General features: G+C 37.2%; 1 protein-coding gene across 2 annotated transcripts in view; it reads right to left on the bottom strand.

The window, feature by feature from the left end:
- Positions 1 to 12,500, bottom strand: part of LOC135202294 (leucine-rich repeat-containing protein 15-like) — a 418,317-nt gene that overhangs the window by 329,482 nt on the left and 76,335 nt on the right. The gene's annotated exons all lie outside the window — the stretch shown is intronic.

Genomic DNA, 12,500 nt, shown 5'->3' with positions numbered 1-12,500 from the left:
GCTTGTTAACGAACGACCTTGTTTTCTCCCACCCCCCTCCCTCCCTCCCCCAGGGCGAAAGTTTATTCTTATTTTGCTTTTTCTCTTATAAGTTATGGGCTCATTCCGATTACAAATGAGCAGCTCGTTCTCGCTCGGAGATGGAAATGATCTGAGACTTTCGAAAAGTAGCAGTTTGCACGTATATATATGATATATACATATATAGATAATATAGAATATAGATATATATATATATATATATATATATATATATATATATATTCTCTGGTGCTACCGGTGTCGTACTTTCAGGTTAATTGAGGTTTATCTTTTTTTTCGGAGTGAGGAGAGGGGAATTTAAAGCAGGCGCTTTTTCGTCATTCATATATTAAAACTTATGATGAGAACCCCCCCCGCGCCCCCCCCACCCCTGTTTTTTTTGAGCGTTTTAACTTTCCTAAAATGTAAACATATAGATTAAAAAAAAAGACCGTTGTTCTTCACGTTTGGTGTAAGACATAGATCAGACCAAACATGTAAACTATAGTTCATGTTGGCTTGCAGTGCGAATTTTATAGCTGTTCGTAAAGTAAAATAATTGCAAAATAATTATATTTGTATTTAAGTTGGAAATTAAATTATATCAACATAAAAATGTAAATATAAATAAGAATTGCTGTGAGGTTACATGACTGTCCGTAAAATGTGATGAGGTAAAAAAATACCTTTGCTTGCGCTTGCAATACGATTACATTATTATTCAAAATATGCACGTAAAGTTTAAAAAATATATATCTGGGTTTTGCAGTGGAAGAATGTACTTCCCATCCCACCCCCCCCGTCCCCGCCCCCCCCCTTCAACCCCCACCAACCCCACCCCTCCGAAAAAATTAAAATGTACATTATAACAATCTTTATAAATTCAATTCGCACTGCACTGAGATTCTGTAACTCGTAAAAAAAGGGGAAAAAGTTGATAAAATTTGAACAATATTAATATTATTATTCACGCGCCGCTGCACACCAATTCGAAGGGAAAAGGCAAAGAAAACTCCGCTCATCTTATTGTAATTATAAAGATCCCCCCACTTCTAAAAATACCGTATGCAAATGAAGGATAACTGTATAATCGTTCCCTCTCCCCGTTCATTAAAACATCAATATTTCAGGCGGCGCGCAGACTCTCATACCTGCGGGAGAAAGAACCTTTCCGAATTTTTTATTTCGGTTTGCTCATTCTCCTTCAAAGTTCGGGCGAATTACGAGTGGACTTCGTACGGAATGAGAGATGGGATACCTAACAACTCTCAAATATCAACCCTTTTTTTTCTCTGTTCCTTTCCTTTTTTCTTTTTCGAAAGAGTCTTGATTACATTTTTTTTCTCCGTTAAAATTCTGCTTTTTCTTATCACCTTGTTTAGCCAAACACACACACACACACACACACACACACACACACAGATAGATATATATATATATATATATATATATATATATATATATATATATATATATATAAATATATATATATATATATATATATATATATATATATATATATATATATATAATATATATATACATGAATCTAGGATGAGTCCTAGGTGCACTAAACTTACAGTGTCAACCTCTTCATGATTCTATGCAGACAGCACCACAGCGTTCTTATAGGGCCACCACCCACCCACCCACTTGCAACACGAGCAAATACACGGTTTAATATTGCACTTCTTGAATATGAAGACCCTACCTTTCTAACACCTCTTTCACTTCATATTGACACCGTACGTCGGTTTCATTTACTTCCCACAGACTTCCTTATATACAGGTTTTCCAACAACTTTTTAGTTGCCTGTTAAAGAAAACTAATGAGATGGCTATTTGTCTGACTGTCCGTACTTTTTCTGTCCACCCTCAGATCTTAAAATCCGCTGAGGCTAGAGGGCTGCAAATTGGAATGTTGATCATCCGCCTTCCAATCATCAAACATACCAGATTGCAGCCCTCTAGCCTCAGTAGATTCTAATCTATTTAAGGTTAAAATTTGCCAAGATCGCGTGTCTGGATGAAAGTTTCATTGGTCGCTGCTGAGAGTTTCATAGGCTGTGGATGAGGGTTTCATGCACCATTATACAGAAATTGATTGCTTACTTGTTGATCTTCAAATTAGTTTTTGACTCATATGAGGTAGACCTCATATGTGATAGGTGTAATCCCCTATCAGTGCTGATAAGCAGAGTGAGGTCATTTCTCAACACATTCCATGTTCTTCTTTTACCTATCTTTACCGGTTTTACCAAATTACAGCTACAGTTGTCGTTTTTCATCACTTAACACTTCATATTAACTACACAAGTAGTCCAGCAGTGAAGGCTGTCCTTTTTTATTTCTTTCATTAGCATTCCACATCTCTTCACGTCCATAACATATTTTGTTTTCAGAGCCTCGTGCATTATTCTGCGAGTTGTTTCACTTTCCTTACCTTCATCTGCAAAGTTTCTCCCAAATCAAGTACTTTATTCTTCCACCATATATAATTGATATTTCTTCGTATTTTCCATTTATCTTCGTAGCCTTAGTCTGCCTGACATCTACATACAACTCTCTCTCTCCTCTCTCTCTCTCTCTCTCTCTCTCTCTCTCTCGTCCTCTCTCTCTCTCTCTCTCTCTCTCTCTCTCTCTAGCATTGCTTTTGTCAGCAGTACATCTTTAGCAGTATTAAAAACCCGTTCTTGTACTAAGCAAAAGGCGCTCTGTTGACTGTTCATCCTTACCCAAGCTTAGTCATCGTTAAACCCTCTTACATCTCTCATTTACTTATCTTCAGCAACGCACATATTGAGTACTTTGCACGTAACGACTCCATCATTGCTATTATGTAGCTGCTTGTAGGTCCGTGTATGACTCTTAAGGACCCCACACACTGAACGATTGTCTGAACGACTGTCTGAACGATTGTCGTTATCGACCACACACACACTATTCAGACAGTATGAACGATCTCCGCACCGATTTCAGTCTGAACAAAGATTTTGTCTCGAGAAGACATGGCATCATCTCTAGAAGAGACGCGCGCGATAGCGTTATATCGGCAGACAAACCCATACATTGAACGACCTGTGTATGACAGACTTCAGTCGCAAGCCAGCAACCTGGTCGTGACAGATTCCCGCTGAGATCGTTCAGACACGAAGCTCCGCCCACTTTTGCATTCAGACAAGCCCATACACGATGTTTTTGCGAACGATACAGACAATCGTTCAGTGTATGGGGGCCATTAGAGCTTTTCATTTAATTTCCAGACGTTTCACATGATTGTTGAATAGAAAACGAAAATCTTGATCCTCATTCCCTCTGGTCTCGACCCACGCGACTCTTCCCTCATAAGACTTTCTGTTACTTTCTCAAAAGAACCCTTCACACACTAAAAAATATTTCTCTTACTCATCCTTTTAAAACCGTTTCATCCACAGAAGTGATTATATTTCTCACACTTGCTCTTTGGAAGCCGTGACCTCACCGTGAAATAATTTCTTCGGCACCTTGATTCTCTACCCAATTACACTATCATCATCATCTGAGCATCTCACTTGAGTTCCTGTCAATACTCTCTCTCTCTCTCTCTCTCTCTCTCTCTCTCTCTCTCTCTCTCTCTCATATTATATATAGATATATATATGTATATATAATACACACATACACACACACACACACACACACACACACACATATATATATATATATATATATATATATATGTATATATATATATATATGATATATATATATATATATATATATATATATATATATATATATATATATATATATATATATATCTTGAACTCAGTGGCATTCATTGATTCTTTGCAGACTGTATTTTTATTTCGATTTCGAATTAGTATATATTTATTTTTCTCCTCAGGTAAGCTTATCAGGAATAAAGTCAAACATATTTATGTTTGCTTCATTTAGTTATAGTCGATGGGCTGTTTCCTCGCATGGCGGCGGCATCCTCAGGACTAACATATATGTAGAACTAAACGGTATAGACCTGAGGATGCCGCCGATGGGGTGAGGAAATGGTCCGTCGAATATAGGAAGTAAATGGGAGCAGACACGAATAACCTTCGTCTACTCCTGAGAAACCTTCTTGAGGAGAAAAAGGAGAAAATCTAAATAAAAAGATATATCTGCAAATAATTCCATTAAATTCAAAGGAAATTAAGTTATAGGGATTCCAAGGTCTTATCATCAAGTCCATATGAACACCACCTTCCAATAATACAATCTCTAGCTATAAAGAAACTAGTTTGCGCCTTAAACAACCACTCTTCATCTGTTCCCTTGTAGTACAAAGCTTAAATCACGCCCTTCTTGTTGTTGACTTTCGGTGCCTTTTCCATTCTGCAACCGAACGTCGTACAGAGATATGTGTCTTTTTAACTACTCTTAACTTTAACGATAATTTTTTTCTACTTTATCTTTATTAGAGCAATGTTGTATCTGCTCTGTTTTGCTTTATTCAATGGGTTTTGCGTGGCTATTATAATTTCACATGGTCTCTACTGCTGAAGAATAGCCTAACCGTCATGTTGAATATATACATTTGTGTGAGAGTATATGAAATATCACTGAGTTTTCGCTCCCTACGGACAGACTTCATCAGACTTTATTTGATTTCGAATAAGCTTGTCTGTACCGAGCGAAAGTGTATAATAATTGGAGACCAGTGCATTTGGTTTGAATGATTGCACCCACAGGCTGAAAAAAACTCGTCACATGAAATAATTTCACATATAAATCATATTGTAAATGTTTGCAAGCATCATTGTCCATTTATTGAAAGATAATGACGAGAAACTATTATGATGGAGTTTTATTTTTCAAATTGTTTGCGGCAAAGGGCTTCGGGTTGTCATTTCTGTAAGTGCAGGTGTAAGCTCCGGTGACGCTACTACTTTACTGATTTGGATTTGTTAATCTTCATAATTGCTAAACACGTCACTTTATTGGACACGTTTTACATTCTTTAAAATGCTGTACATCATGGATGTCGCCTGTATATGGTCAGAATTTTTCCCAACAAATACCCATTTATCAATGGATTTTTCCTTGTTCTCAGTTCTGTGACTTGAGATTTTTTTTATTGATATGATTGACACTATTGTCAAAAAATGATTAAGCAAGTTAATTAGGGATTTTAGTTATACCGGTTTTAATAAATAATTTCTTATCGCTAAATAGGCATTCAGTTTACAAATATGTAATTCCTGTTCTTTGTCGTTGAGCATTATCAAGTGATATGAATGAAGTGTAAACACAAAGCCTTTATGGCACGTATATGATCTACCCTGCTAATAGAAGTTATTCTTTTCGCTTAAGCCTACAAACTACTTTGTTTTTGTTGTTGTTGTTATTGGTGTTTTTTTGGTGTTGTTGTGGTGGGGGCGGGGGTTGTTCGCTGATAGGAAAAACCTAAAAAGATCTGAAAAAGGTGTTTAGCGTTGAGTTAAAGATACAGAAATTTTTGGATAGGATATTTATGATTTATTCATTAAAATGACAATGTAAAAAACTAATAATGTGCCTTTTCAGCAGTACAGAAAAATTATTTTTAACAATATATAGCATATTTATTTTAATTTTCGTTGGTGGAACAACGCTGTATTTGACCACAGATTTTAGCATGCACTGGGGTAAGCTGGAGGTCGGATCACGACTCGTTTGCAGTGCGATTGATGCATGAAACCAGAGAAGGGTTTTTCATACCGAGTTAGCATATAACGAACTTCATAATCAAAGCTAACGTACAAATGGTAACTGCTTCTATTTATTTTGATGCTCGTTTTCCTTCGGTTTATTTTGCTGCATTTTAGTTTTAACATTTAAACAGGATCACAATTTATTTTTGGAGTGATTAGTTGCGCACCTTTAGTAAACATATTGCTTTTCATAGAAAACATAGTTTATTTTGATGACGAATTTTGGAATCATGAGCAGATCACCGCTAGAAATGGCGGGAAGACCATTTTTTTTTTTTTTTTTTTTTTAGCATTTGAACTGATGCTAATTCTAATTACATTTGTTTCATCTCACCGTTATGATAATTACAAGGTGTTGTTACAGAAGAGGTTGTTTTCTTCACAACTGCTGTGATATATTATTTTGGGCTTTCTAATGACATTTGATGATATGGATGTAATGGCGATTATTATGACATTAGCTATTATTATTATTATTATTATTATTATTATTATTATTATTATTATTATTATTATTATTATTATTATTATTATTTAATTTTTTTTTTGCTCTATCACAGTCCTCCAATTCGACTGGGTGGTATTTATAGTGTGGGGTTCCGGGTTGCATCCTGCCTCCTTAGGAGTCCATCACTTTTCTTACTATGTGCGCCGTTTCTAGGATCACACTCTTCTGCATGAGTCCTGGAGCTACTTCAGCCTCTAGTTTTTCTAGATTCCTTTTCAGGGATCTTGGGATCGTGCCTAGTGTTCTTATGATTATGGGTACAATTTCCACTGGCATATCCCATATCCTTTTATTTCTATTTTCAGATCTTGGTAATTATCAATTTTTTCCCTCCCTTTCTCTTCAACTCTGGTGTCCCATGGTATTGCGACATCAATGAGTGATACTTTCTTCTTGACTTTGTCAATCAACGTTACGTCTGGTCTATTTGTACGTATCACCCTATCTGTCCTGGTACTATAGTCCCAGAGGATCTTTACCTGATCGTTTTCTATCACTCCCTCAGGTTGATGATCGTACCACTTATTACTGCAAGGTAGCTGATGTTTCTTGCACAGGCTCCAGTGGAGGGCTTTTGCCACTGAATCATGCCTGTTTTGTACTGGTTCTGTGCAAGTGCCGGGCATTCGCTTGCTATGTGGTTTATGGTTTCATTTTTCGTATTGCACTTCCTACATATGGGAGAGATGTTATTTCCGTCTATCGTACTTTGAACATATCTGGTTCTTAGGGCCTGATCTTGTGCCGCTGTTATCATTCCTTCAGTTTCCTTCTTGAGCTCTCCCCTCTGTAGCCATTGCCATGTGTCATCGCTGGCTAATTCTTTAGTCTGTCTCATGTATTGTCCGTGCATTGGTTTGTTGTGCCAGTCCTCTGTTCTTTCTGTCTTTCTCCTGTCTCTGTATATTTCTGGGTCTTCGTCTACTTTTATTAGTCCTTCTTCCCATGCACTCTTTAGCCACTCGTCTTCACTGGTTTTCAGATATTGCCCCAGTGCCTCTGTTTTCGATGTTGACACAGTCCTCTATACTTAGTAGTCCTCTCCCTCCTTCCTTTCGTGTTATGTATAGTCTGTCCGTATTTGCTCTTGGTTGGGTGTAGTGCTTTGTGTATTGTCATTTGTTTCCTGGTTTTGTGATCAATGCTGCGAGTTCTGCCTTCGTCCATTCCACTATTCCTTTCCTGCGCTGTATCTGATTACTGGCACTGCCCATGTTTATGGCTTTTATCATATTTCCGCCGTTGAGTTTGACTTGAGTATCGCCTTGAGTCTCTGCATAATATTCTTTCCTGATCGTGTCCTTCATCTCTTGGTGTTTTATATCTTCCCCTCCTTCCATTATTCCCAGGTATTTGTATCCGGTCTCATCTATGTGTTTTGATGTTGCTGCCCATCCTGGTAGCTTATCCTTCAGTTCTCGTTACTTTGCCTTTTTGTATGTTGACTAAGGGCGCATTTTTCTATCCCAAACTCCATCCTGATGTCCCCAGATACAATCCTTACAGTCTGGATTAGGGTATCTATTTCCTTGATGCTCTTACCATACAGCTTGATGTCGTCCATGAACATCAGATGGTTGATTCTGTTGCCTCTTTTCTTGAGTTGGTACCCGGCATCCATCTTCTGTAGTACTTTTGTCATGGGAATCATGTCTACTACGAAGAGTAGTGGGGACAGTGAGTCGTCCTGGAAGATCCCTCTCCTGATATTAACCTCTGCTAGTCTTATTCCAGAGCTTGTAAGTATTTTATTCCAGTTATGCATTGTATTTTTGAGGAAGCTGATTGTGTTTTCCTCTCCCCCATATATTTTCAGGCATTCTATTAGCCATGTGTGTGGTATCATGTCGAAGGCTTTCTTATAGTCTATCCATGCCATGCTTAGGTTGGTTTTCCTTCTACTGTTCTTCATTACCATTTTGTCTATCAGGAGCTGGTCTTTTGTGCCCCTACACTTCCTTCTGCAGCCTTTCTGTTGGTGGGGGATGGTGTTTGTCTTCTCTAGATAGTTGTATAGCCTTTCACATATGATACCTGTTAGTAACTTCCACATTATTGGTGGGCAGGTGATAGGCCTGTAGTTACTGGCTATATTTCCCTTACTCTTGTCTTTATGTACTAAGGATGTTCTTGCTGTGGTCATCCATTTGGGTGCTTGGTGATTTGAGATACAATGCTGGAGTTGTTCTGCTATTCGTGGGTGTAGGGCCTTGAAGTTTTTGAGCCAGTATCCATGGACTTTATCGGGACCTGGGGCTTTCCAGTTGGGCATTTTCTTTAGTTGGTGTCTGACTGTGTCTGTAGTGATCTCTGTGAATCTTTGTTTTATTCTCCCTGTTTCTTCTTCCATGACTTCCTGGAGCCATGTTGCATGTTTGTTGTGTGATACCGGATTGCTCCATATGTTTTCCCAGTCTCTTACTTGGTTCGGCTTCAGGAATTTCTTGGTGGTTGTCTTCCCCTGTTAGTTGGCTGTATAGTCTTTTCTGGTTGGTTCCGAATAGTTTGTTCTGTTTGGTATCCCTTATTCCTGTTCAATGTACTGTTGGATCTTATGTACTTTGGCCTAAAGCCCTCCTGTTTTTACATCCTTCTTTTGTGTTGTTTAAGTTCCCCTCTCTTGTGACTTTGTATGTTCTCGTTGAGGTTTTTCCGCCCCTGTTTTCTTGCTTCTTAGCCTTTTTTCTGCCATCTCTTTCAGTTTACTCAAGTCAGTTCTCATCACCATGATTTGCTTTTCCAGGCGCCTTTTCCAAGGAGGTTGCTGTTTTGGTTTCTGTTGTTTGGTGTCTGGGGTGTTGGTGTTCGAATCCCCATCAGTTCTGCTATTATTTATTAATTAAATTGATTATTATTATTATTATTATTATTATTGATTATTATTATTGTTATTATTATTATAAATTTGTGTAGTATTCACCATTATCACAGTGGAAAACAGTATTTTCACTTGATGTCTACCTCTACACCTATAAACAAGCGCGAACACACATACACACACACACGCATTTATATATATATATATATATATATATATATATATATATATATATATATATATATATATATATATATATATATATATATATATATATATATATATATATATATATATATGTATATATTTATATATATATATATATCATATTTATATATATATCTTAATATATATATATATATATATATATATATATATATATATATATATCTATATCATATATATATATATATAGCGTTTAGGTTTGGTTTTCGTATAGTACATTGTGAAGACGGTCGTTGATCCTGCATCATTGGAAAGCGACGCTGCACTGTATCAGTAACTAGAAATATTCTATTTTTCGTCTTTGAATAGTGAGCTAATGACATTTCTAAGTTTTTTAGGGAGGAGGAGAAAAAGCTGCAAACGACAATAAAATCTCGCCTTGCAGCTTTTCCTCGACGTTTCCGCTCATTTTTCCCAAACGGGAAATGACACGTGTAGCCTCTTATCTTTGAATCTGTATATATGGGGAATCTCCTTCAGGGGGATTGAACTTAAAAGAAAGAATTATCCGCTGTGGTCATTCGTGTACTTTAATCGTAATTAATCGGCTTTCCAAGAAATATCGTTCTTTTGCATCGCTTTCAAAAACTGTACTCTGTGTGTGTGTGTGTTTATACGATTTTCATTAGAAATAAAAAAGTTCCATTGCTTCATTCTTGCCCTTTCTAACCATCGTACAATTATTAGGATGGATTTTTTTTTTTTTTTTTTGCACACTTTACCTCCATAGTGGGGAGTTGGTTCAACAGGCCCTACATACATTTCAGTAATGGGTGTCATTATATATATATATAATATATATATATATATATATATATATATATATATATATATATATATTATATACCATATATATTGCATACACCTTCGTACTTTCGTCATTAATTTCTTTGGTGTGGTTTCTAGCACCACGACTTGTCTCGTGGTTCAAACTGCTGAACGTCGTTCATCGAGCCACCAAGGTAAAAGGGAACGTGTTAATATCGTTCGTCAGAGAGAGATGTTTAGTGTGCTTAGTAAATAATGTAATTCATTTTCTGACTCCAGAACACTCGCAGTCCTGTTCCCTACTATTTACTGTTGTTACTTATGGGTCATGGACCTATTTGAAATTGGTTGAGATAACTGTTACGAAGTTAGATAGAATTGATTGAGCTGCTTATTATAAAATTGAATGTAATTGGTTGAACCACCTATCGTGAAAGTGATTAGAACTTGTAGAGCCATGTATTGCGAAATTGGAGTGAATCATGCTAGCTACCTATTGCAAAGGTGGATAGAATTGGTAGAACCAATTATATCGAAAGTGGTTAGAACTGCTTGAGTCACCTACTATAAAGTTGGATTGGATTGGATTATCCACCTATTGTAAAGGTGGATTGAATTGGATAACCCACCTATTGCAAAGCTAGATTGAATTGGATGACACACCAATTGCAAAGTTAGATTGGATTGGATGACCCACCTATTGCAAAGGTGGATTGAATTAGATGACCCACCCATTGCAAAGCTGGATTGAATATGTTGAACCACTTAACTGCTAAAGTGATTAGAACTGATTGGGCTACCTATTCCGATAGTGGATAGTATAGGTTAATCCACGTTACACAAGATGGAATAGAATTGGTTGAGCCACCTATCACGAAATTGAGTAGAATTGGATGAGCCAAGTCATGGAAATAGTTAGAACGACACTGGATTGAATTGGTTGAGCCACCTATCACGAAATTGAATAGAATTGGATGAGTCAAGTCATGGAAATGGTTAGAACGACATTGGATATAAATTGGTTGAGCCACCTAACACGAAATTGAATAGACCTGGATGAACCGCCTATCGCCACCTATTGCGAAGCTGGATAGTACTAGTTAAACTAACAAATCGCAAAGTCGTTTGTGACGTATTCTGCGAAAAAAAAAACAAAAAACAGTCGCTCGCCTTTGACGACAGCGGAATCGACGGTTTTGCACGATTCTGTATCAATTCTTTTTCGGGTTTCAGGTTGGATGCAGCGATCAGAGAGAGAGAGAGAGAGAGAGAGAGAGAGAGAGAGAGAGAGAGAGAGAGAGAGAGAGAGAGGACATTATGGTTAGTTTTACCTGATTTTAAAATTTTTTTATAGGACGTTAATCATTTCAGCTTACAGTAACCTACTACTATTCGTTCTTATTGTATGGAAATTCATTAAAATTGGGTTACTCTTAATCTCCAGGTTCAATGTTTTCCGCACTTACTACTTCATATTAATGATTGAGTTCGCCAGGTTGGCTGGCCGGGTACATAATTCATTTCTGATAACCTTTGAGAGAATAATGCTCCTCTGTCGAGAGAGGCGCCTCATTCTTTACTATTTGAGGCAGAAATACGTTTTAAACATCTGAAGTTCAGGAAAAGTTGATGTTCGCCTTTTCATCATTCACGTCCTCATAACTAATTCATTTTCTTCGTACATCAGATCCATGTTTCTTTTTCCTGTTGCTGGTACGTCCTGGGCAGACTAGGTGTTTGTAACTGTTTTTGTAAAAATAAAAAAATCCTAAGTATTGCCTTATTAAAATTAATTCACGAATGTGATATAATTCCGAACTGATTTACTTCTAATGAGATTGAACCTTACATGGCTTCATTAACATCACTTTGTATCAGTCTGAATGCAAATCAATGCTTAATGATCATTAGCTATTGAGAAAATGAGGCTTTCTTCCCAGCAGTCATTGTCGAACGAAGTCATAAGCTACAGTCATGGTTCAGCCTTTCATCAGTTGTAGAGGAACTAATGGAAACGAGCGGCAGTGTCAATAGCAGCGTATTACCTTCGAGACTGAAAAGAAAGAAAAAAAAAATTGTCTATTATCCTGCCGCAATCCTTTCAAACTCAGTTCGTCTTGGAAGTAGCATGTTAGCACATAACGTGTTGTTGCTTAATAAGACTTTGTCATAAATTCCCGAGGGAAATTATATTCACGCGACGTGTACTACTACTAACGACTACTTACCTGTTCGTATCCTGCCGCTCCAGAATGTTTTCAAAACAAAACACTCTTCTCACGCATTATTCCAGCCTTCTTTTTCGGCACCGCGATTGTAATGGCGCGCCCATTACTTACTCCAGGCCAGGGTGTTTGCGCGCGCGACCCGAAATCTTTAATAATGGAACCCCGAGACTAATGGATTCTCACACGAACCGCAGCCGCCGCTCACA

Source organism: Macrobrachium nipponense, chromosome 30 (genome assembly GCF_015104395.2).
Source record: "Macrobrachium nipponense isolate FS-2020 chromosome 30, ASM1510439v2, whole genome shotgun sequence".
Classification (NCBI taxonomy): Eukaryota; Metazoa; Arthropoda; class Malacostraca; order Decapoda; family Palaemonidae; genus Macrobrachium; species Macrobrachium nipponense.
Note: the sequence above shows the minus strand (reverse complement) of the source record. Positions and strands in the feature narration are given on the sequence as shown.